Raw genomic sequence first — 8,046 nt, 5'->3', positions numbered from 1 at the left:
ATACTGTCTTGACAGGTGGATATTGTCCCCTTTGCCCCTGGAAATGGGGACTCAGAGTTAACTCGACAAGACCACGCAGCTAGTAGATGGCAGAGAACCCAGGGTCCTGGCTGTAGACCCCTACTTCTGTGACACTATGCTCCCCCTCTGAAAAGAAAATAGTGATGATAAAATATAAGTTTATATTCCCTGGGACAGAGGAGTTGAGCCTGCAGTCAAAAGTCAGTGAGAAGGGGCTTCCCTGGTGGCGCAGTGGTTGAGAATCTGCCTGCCAATGTAGGAGACACGGGTTCAAGCCCTGGTCTGGGAAGATCCCACATGCTGCGGAGCAGTGAAGCCCATGCGCCACAACTACCGAGCTTGCACTCTAGAGCCCGTGTGCCACAACTACTGAAGCCCACGCGCCTAGAGCCCGTGCTCCACAGCAAGAGAAGCCACCGCAATACAGCAAGAGGAGACACCGCAATGAGAAGCCCATGCACCGCAAGGAAGAGTAGCCCCTGCCCGCTCGATGCAACTAAAGAAAGCCCGCGTGCAGCAACGAAGACCCAACGCAGCCAAAAAAAAAAGTCAGTGAGAAAAAGAGCATGTCTGGGTTTGTGGGAAAACGAATTGGAGAAAGCAAAATGAATGAGAGGAGAAAAGTCTCTTAAGTCCTGCTGGAAAGTTCTGGTTCCCCATGGGCTGAAACCAGGTGTCTCTGGGAATGGGATGCTGAGAGGATGGGGCGTGGGCTTGAGGAAGTGGTCCCTTTCTGAGGTGGGCAGCTTCGAAGAAGGAAACCCTTTCTCAGTCCCAGGCGAAGGCCTCAGGGGTCCCAAGTGGGTATGGTGGGGTCTTGGGCATCATTGGAGTCCTGTGTCTCTTCTTTTTTATTTATTTATTTATTTTTGCGGAACGCGGGCATCTCACTGCTGTGGCCTCTCCCGTTGCGGAGCACAGGCTCCCGACGCGCAGGCTCAGCGGCCATGGCTCACGGGCCCAGCCGCTCCGCGGCATGTGGGATCTTCCCGGACCGGGGCACGAACCTGCAGAACCTTCCCGGACCGGGGAACCTGTTCCCTGCATCGGCAGGCAGACTCTAAACCACTGCGCCACCACGGAAGCCCCTGTGTCTCTTCTAAATGAGGACTTCCTGGGATGGACACGTGGGGGCGCCAGAGCCCCACCCACGCCGTTGGTTTCCCCCGAGCCCAGCAGGACCCCGATGGATGGCGCGGGCTCTGAACATGGAAGGCTACGTGCGCACTGTGGGCTGGGAAGCACCAGGACCAGCCGGCAAGGTCCCGGCTCTTGAGGAGGGCAGAGCGATAAGGCAAACCCGCAAAAGCTGCGGCAAGCCGACCATGCAGTCGAATTGGTAGCTACCACTCGGCCCAGCGGGTGCGTCGCACACGTGGTTACTTCACATGACACTCAGCGGACCACAAATGACTATTAAGAATTTTGTTGCTGTTAATAACATGTAACACATACTCTGTAGTAAAACGGAAAACACAGGTAATTACAAAGAAGAAAAAAGAAGTCATCCCTTTCAATCACCCAGAGGCAACCCCGGGTGGATTTCCTTCCAGATTTTTTTTTCCTGAACATATATTTATTGATAGTTTACATAGTTAAGGTCTCACCGTGGTTTAAACTTTGATTCTGCTATTCTCAGTTAACATGCATAAGCACTTTCCAATGTTATTTCAAAATAACATTGACTTGGGACTTCCCTGGTGGCGCAATGGTTAAGAATCCGCCTGCCAATGCAAGGCACATGGGTTCAAGCCCTGGTCAGGGAAGATCCCACATGCCGCGGAGCAACTAAACCCATGCCCCACAACTACTGAGCCTGCGCTCTAGAGCCCAAGAGCCACAACTACTGAGCCCTCGTGCCACAACTACTGAAGCCCGCACACCTAGAGCCCATGCTCCGCAGTAAGAGAAGCCACTGCGAGAAGCCACTGCAAGGAGAAGCCTGTGCACTGCAACGAAGAGTAGCCCCTGCTCGCCATAGCTAGAGAAAGCCTGCATGCAGCAACGAAGACCCAACACAGCCAAAAATAAATAAGTAAATTTGTTAAAAACAATAATAATAACATTGACTCTTTTCCTATCATGTAAGTAATACTTGGCCATTACAGAGAGGGTAGAACAAGAGAAAGAAAAATATTAAAATCATCTGTGCTGCCACTACTCAGGGGTGAACACTACGAACATTATGGGGGAAGGCCTTCAAGCATTTTGTTTTCAATTTTCAAATATATACGTATATTTACAATTTTCTCCTGGCTCTTGTAAATAAATGTGTCCTGGAACAGACATCTTTGCACACATCTCTGGGCATTTCCAAGAAGTAAATTCCAAGAAGGGGACTAGCTGAGACAAACGTATATACATATTATAAAGGCCGTTGATAATCTTGTCAAGTGTCATCCAGAGAAACTGGGTCATTACCATTCTCACCTGCAGCACAGCTCACTTTTTCCCAGACTCTTCCCAACACCAGGATTCTTGTCGGTTTTAATCTTGTTAGGAAAACAATTATAGTTCATTAGTGTTTCAAACTGCATGTCTTTGAAGAGAAGTTGAAACCTTTTTTCCATCCACATATATTGGTTTTTTGCATTTCTTCTGGTGTGAATAACATGTTTCTATCCCTTTTGCTCATCTTTCTATTGGCAAGATTATCTTTTTCATATTGGTTCTTAAGATAAGGGAGAAATGGGGCTTCCCTGGCGGCGTAGTGGTTGAGAGTCCGCCTGCCGATGCAGGGGACACGGGTTCGTGCCCCGGTCCGGGAAGACCCCACATGCTGCGGAGCGGCTGGGCCCATGAGCCACGTGAGCCACGTGAGCCACGTGAGCCACGTGAGCCATGGCCGCTGAGCCTGCGCGTCCGGAGCCTGTGCTCCGCAACGGGAGGGGCCACAACTGTGAGAGGCCCGCGTACTGCAAAAAAAAAAAAAAGATAAGGGAGAAAGCTTTTCCTCTCAATTTTATCTATCTATAGCTATTAAGTCATATGTTTTGCAAATACATTGTGTTTTGCAGCCATTTTTAATGGCTGAATGAATATACAACACTTCATTTAACCACCCCCTCTGGACATTTAGATTAATTCTCAACTTTATGATTGTAAATAATGCTGCAGTGAATGTCTTGTCTTTAAAGATTTCAGCTAGTTGCTTCGGATGGAATTCTGATGATTCCCCTGCTGACTGGTCTTTAAAGTCATGACCACGCACCCCTGGGACTCCCTCCCCTGCTACTCCTGTCCCTAGCCCAGTCATCCCTTTTCTCCAGATGACTATTTCATACCTGTCCCCTCTCTTCAGGCTTCCCCTCTTCTCTCTCAGCTTCTGATCTGCTTCCTCCTTCATTCCCAAAAGACTGCTTTTGCAGGGTCCCCATGACCTGCACGTTGCTAACCCAGCTGCCACTTCTCAGCCTTCATCTCCCTTGACCTTGTTTGTCACTGCTCAGCTGACATTGCTGAATCTTCCTCTTCTCCCTGACCTCTGATGGATGGGGTGACCCAGGGCTCAATTCTTCTCTCCTCTGTCTACACTTAGGCCCTGAGAGACTTCCTCCAGGTGCATGGCTTTAAATACCATCCATATATTGGTGACTCTCAAGTTTATACCTTTAGCTCATTCCTTTGCCCTGAACTCCAGACCTGAATACCCACTTCACAGTCTAATGGCTCTCAAAGTTAACATGTCCAGAACCGATACGCTGATTTCTGCACCTCCACTCCGCTCTAATCTGCTCTGTCTATAATCTTCTCCACCTCAGCAAATGACCACTCTTCTTTCCGGTTGCTCAGGCCAAACACCCTGGAGTTTGTCTCTAACTCCTCTTGTCCTCTCATACCCCACGTTCAGTCCATTAGTAAATGTTGCCAACTCCATCTTTAAGATATATCTGGAATCCAGTTCATTCTCACCACCACTACCATCTCTTGTCTGGGTTATGGCATTAGTTTCCTGCCCTTGCTCCATACACTTTGTTCTCCACACAGCAGCGGAGTGGTCCTGTAATTGTTGGGTCACTCCTCTGCTCAGAACCCTCCAGAGCCTTCCCAAAGCACTCAGTGTAAAAGCCAAAGTCCTCTAAATGGCACGCAAAGCCAGGCATGACGACCCTTCCAGCTCGTCTCTCACGGCTCTCCCTCGTGCTTACTCTACTTAAGCTGCAGTGACTGCCCATGTAATTCCTAGAACACACCAAGCACACGACTGCCTCAGGACATTTGCACTAGTGGTTCCCTCTGCCTGGACCCCTTTTCCCATCAAGTATCTGCTTGCTTGTTCCCTCGCTTTCTTCAGGTCTCTATTCAAATGTCACCACCTAATAAAGCCTTCCCGGACCAAATTTAATAAAATAGCATCCTCCTCCTCATTCTGAGCCGCCTTCCCTGGTTTGTTTTTCTCCAGAGCACTTATCATCACTGGACATATTTTGTTTGTATATTTGTTCATTTTCTGTCTTCCATACTGGAATACATACACCTGAGAAGAGGTGTTTTTGTCTTTTTGAATCCCCAGTACCTGGTGCAGTGTCTGACAACATAGTAGGTGATTTATAAGTATTTGTAAACGCATAGACTCAGAAATAGACTCAGTGGGAGCACTTTTGCAGAACCTGAGAACTTTAGCCAAATTACTTCCAAAACAATAGGGGGCAGACTGTTAGTATTCCCGTTTTAAGTGAGGCAGCTGAGACCCAGAGGGAAGAGAGGTTTACCTGAAGTCACCCAGCTCACTCCAGGACTCCTGATTCCCAGAAAACACTGTGGCAACTCAGAATACTGTGGGAGGACCCAGGAAGGCTTTACAGAGGAAGGGGTCCTTTTGTGGGGAGGGCATGGAACATTTCTATCAGGTAGAAATGAGGAGAAATACCATCCCAGGTAGGGCATAGAGCCTAAACTGAAAGTTGAGGAAAGGCAGGGTCCAAGTGGACTGGGCAGAGCCTTCCCAGGCTGAAGGGATGAGAGGAGGTCTAGAACACCAGTCAGGGAAATTAATTCCACGGGCACTGGGGAGCCAGGGGGGATTTTTGAGCAGAGCAGTGATATGAGAACTGAGATTTTCTGCTGGTTCACTGCTGTCTTTCAGTTTCCACTTCTCTTTCCCTCTACTTATATGTATCTCTCAGCTGCCCCCTGCCCCTCCAGGGCCAGAGGTAACTGGTTAAGTCATTTTCCTTTTCTATGTCGCCACCCTGACAGCTGATCAGGAAGTAGGAGGGGGAGGGGCTGAGCCAGGACCCTTTGTCTCTTAGCCTCCCCAGCACCTCAGTGACCCCTACCCAGGGAGGGGCGGAGGAAACAAGACTTAGAAGGTAGTTGAGAGGGGAAGGTGCCTCCTGCCCTCCCCCACCCTAAATTGACTCTGAGGTGCTGGCCTCCCCTCCCCCTCTGGGGCCAGGCCTCAGTCCCTTACAATCCTTGGGCTGATTCTCCGTGCTTAGTACCAGTCAGTGCCAGCTGGCAGCTCTCACCGGAGACTGAGGTGGCACGAATATGGGGAAGGGGGGAGGAAGTGGGCAAGGGCCCAAGGGGAATAGGGGCCAGGATTCGAAGAGGTGGTAGTCATAAGCTGGGTGGCCAAAATGGGGGTCGTATGGGAGGAAGAAAGGGCTAGACTGAGGAGTCTGGGGGTTTCCAGGGGAATAGAGGATGTGTCAGGCCCCCTACTCTGGCCCTCCTGTCCCTGGCAAACCTAATCCTGTCCCCACCACCTACTTTCCTCTACACCTACCCCCTTAAGCTGCCCCTAGCTAATTCTCCTTGGTCCCTTTAAGAGCTGCCTGGGAACTGGGGCACTGGAGGGGGCTGGCAGGGCCCCCACCCCTCCCCCTGCCCTGCCTGCCTCTGCTCCGCCCCCTGCCCGGTACAGACTCTGCTGGAAGTCTTGGACGCCTGGGTTAGGGTCTCCACTGCTGGGCTGGGGGTAAGGCTTGAAAGTGGTGGGGAAGGGGGACCGTGGTCCCTGGGGTGGGATGGGGTGGCGTGGGATGTCAGTTTCCTAGCCCTATGGACACGGAATATCTGTGTGCCAACTTCAATGGATAATGTAGGGGGCCCTCTGAGTGGTCCTCCGGCCTCGGACTGGGGGAAGGGTAGCCCCAGGTATCTTGAGGGACAGAGCCTAGGGGGCAGGATGCCTGGGTATCCTCACCCTTCACTCCCCCATCTTATTTTCCTGGGACCCTCATTTGCTAACCTCCATCCAGCCATTTCCTGCTCTTCCTGAAATTAAAGACATAGGGCCCTGACGCCATCTTCCCACAGATGGAGAAACTGAGGCTAAGCAAACCAGAGTAAATAGAATTGTGTGTGCCTCAGCAGGAGAAATGGAGATTAGGCTGTAGAAAGGTTCTCCTTTCTCTACCCCAGTGAGCTAGACACAGGGGACTTGGGAGTCCAGCGTACCCCAGCAAACTTCTAACTACAGCCACAGTCCCCACCGGAGACTAAGCCCCTGCTCCCTCGTCAAGACAACTTAGCTCCTGCCTGCAAGTTTTGATTTCCATATGTCAAAGCCAGGAGAGGTTCCCCGAAGCCCAGCTGGGTAACCTGGAATGAAGTGGAGCTGGGGGCGGGGGCTGTAGACTCCCCCTACTTTACTCCCTTTTCAGAAATGGAAATGTAGTCCCTTCCAGTTCTGCCACAGAGACTGTGACCAATTCCCCTAAAAGGGAAAGAGATGGGGGCCAAGGACACCCCCGGGTGTAAAGTCGTTCTGCAGTCCAACCTGCCTGTTACAGCCCTAGCCCAGTTTCCTCTAATCCCTGCCACCTTGATTCCAAATCATTTCTTCCCCTCCTGCCGTGTGTCCCAGTCCTGGGGAAGAAGAGCCTGTAGGCACCCTCTGAGTTCCCAAGGGCCTCAGGCTGAGGGCACACAGGATGGCATGTCAGGAAGTGGGGGGAAGCGGTAGCAGCTCTGCTCAGTCCACTTCTGCTTTCACCACAGACCCTTCTTGCCCTGCCCCGGACAGAAATGCTCAACCATCACCCCAACCCAGACCTAATCTAAAGGGGAACCAGGTTTGGCCTGTGAAACTCTCTGCCCTGGGCCGGCACCTGCACACTCACTTCCTTCTTCCTAAAAATACTAAGTCTAGAGATAAGCCAAGCTGCTCCCAGGTAAGCTGGAAAGCCATCGTTTTACCTATGTGAATCAGAGAGGGCAAGTGCCCTGCCTATGATCACACAGCAAGTTATAGTTATGCAGGCCTGGGATACAGGGCTCTATTTTTGTTTTAATTTTTAAAAATTTTATTTATTTATTTATGCGGTACACGGGCCTCTCACTGTTGTGGCCTCTCCAATTGCAGAGCACAGGCTCCGGAAGCACAGGCTCAGAGGCCATGGCTCATGGGCCCAGCCGCTCCGCGGCATGTGGGATCTTCCCGGACCAGGGCACAAAACCGCGTCCCCTGCATCGGCAGGCAGACTCTCAACCACTGCACCACCAGGGAAGCCCCGGATTCAGGGCTCTTGCTCCCCAGTCGCATGGTACCTTTTCTCACAATCTTCCCACAGGCGGAGAGAGGCCAACCTGGAAGGGGCTTTTTGTTTTCCATTTCTTTTTTCCTTTTTGTTTTTTTTTGGCCACAGGGCATGTGGGATCTTAGTTCCCCGGCCAGGGATCAAGTCCACACCCCCGGCAGTGGAAGCATGGAGTCTTAACCACTGGACCACCAGGGAAGTCCCCTGGAAGGGGCTTTTTCAACTCCTCATTTTACCAGTGAAGAAGTTGAGGCCCAGGGGGAACAGGAGGGAACTCTGGTAAACAGTGGCTCAGGATCAGGGCTGGAAGAGGACACCAGGCCCAGCTCCCAAAGCTTCCACCCAGACCCCTGCTTGCCTCACAGATGGGAAAGAATCCAGCTCAGGCTTGTCTCTTTTTAGCCCTATCTCATCTGGACCTCTAGAAAGTCCTTTCTGAAGTCTTCCCTCAATCCCTCCTTTTATAGCACAAACTTTCTCCTAATAGGTCTCAGGGGGTTAGCCAAAGAAGGCTTCTGGCATCTTCTTGGTAAAGTGG

Source organism: Monodon monoceros, unplaced genomic scaffold (genome assembly GCF_005190385.1).
Source record: "Monodon monoceros isolate NGI ecotype Baffin Bay Population unplaced genomic scaffold, NGI_Narwhal_1 Super_Scaffold_18, whole genome shotgun sequence".
NCBI classification, from domain to species: Eukaryota; Metazoa; Chordata; class Mammalia; order Artiodactyla; family Monodontidae; genus Monodon; species Monodon monoceros.
The sequence above is the reverse complement of the archived record's forward strand: the minus strand, read 5'-3'. Positions refer to the sequence as shown.